Here is a 1,046-nt window from a genome sequence, read left to right as displayed (position 1 = left end):
AGACCATTCATGTGGGAAGTGATTATTTATGTAGTTGGTTTAACACCTACCTTATGTATAACTTTTTTATTCTTTACACTTGTCCTTTCTTTTGTCCCTAATTTTCTGCCTTCTCTGCTTTTAATTGCACATTGTACATGATTCCATTTTAAATCCTCTATTAGTACATCACTAATACTTCGTTTCAACGTTTTTTGCGATTACTCGGAGTTTACAATTCACAGTTTTACTAATCGCGGTCCACGTTCATTTACCACTTTACATGCAGTGCAGGTGACTCACGACAGGACATTCCCCTTTCCTTGCTGCCCTCTCTAGAGGTGCCAGGCGCCACGCAACCTTCATTGCACGTGCGGGACCCTGGGAGCGCGCACGGCAGTTTTGGCCAAGGCCATCATCACAGAAGGTGACCCTGAGGCTCAGAGGCATTCAGCTCTTTTCACGGGTCAAATAACTAGTGAAGCCCAAGACCTCCCCAACTCAGAGCACCGAGGGGCCAGAGGGAGCCCGCACGTGCTCAGCCCAGCAGGGCCCCTGGCCGCGGCTCGGCGAACGAGGCAGTCCCTGTCCTGGCGAAGGAACTGGGACACGGCGGGTTGCAGGAGGAAGGGTGTGGCTCGACGGAGGGTTGACAAGCAGACAGGGGCTAATTTTTATATATTTTAAGATTCGTTAAACTCAGATTGACAAATGTGTCTGTCCTACTTTCTGTGCCTTTGCTATCCACAGTCAGCATCACGCTGGCTCTCAGTCCTCACACCCTGTGACTTGTGTCCTCTGTTGCCACATGACAGATGAAGAGACTAAGGCTCAGGGAGGCCGACGTCTTGCCAAAGGCCGCAAGCTATTCGGAAAAGCTGAGACCGGAACCTGACCTGCCTGCCTCCAAAGCCCTGCTCCCGTGGCCCCCTCATTTGCAGGCCTGGAATCACAGCTGCCACATCCTTCCTCTAAGGGATGAGCAGACGGCCCCAGCTGGGGCTCCTGCAGGGCCTGGAGCCTTCTGAGCCCCCATCTGGGCCTGCAGGCCCAAGGCCGCAGCAGCA

This window comes from Propithecus coquereli, unplaced genomic scaffold (assembly GCF_000956105.1).
Source record: "Propithecus coquereli isolate 6110/MARCELLA unplaced genomic scaffold, Pcoq_1.0 Scaffold434, whole genome shotgun sequence".
NCBI lineage: Eukaryota > Metazoa > Chordata > Mammalia > Primates > Indriidae > Propithecus > Propithecus coquereli.
This window is presented reverse-complemented; position numbering follows the sequence as displayed.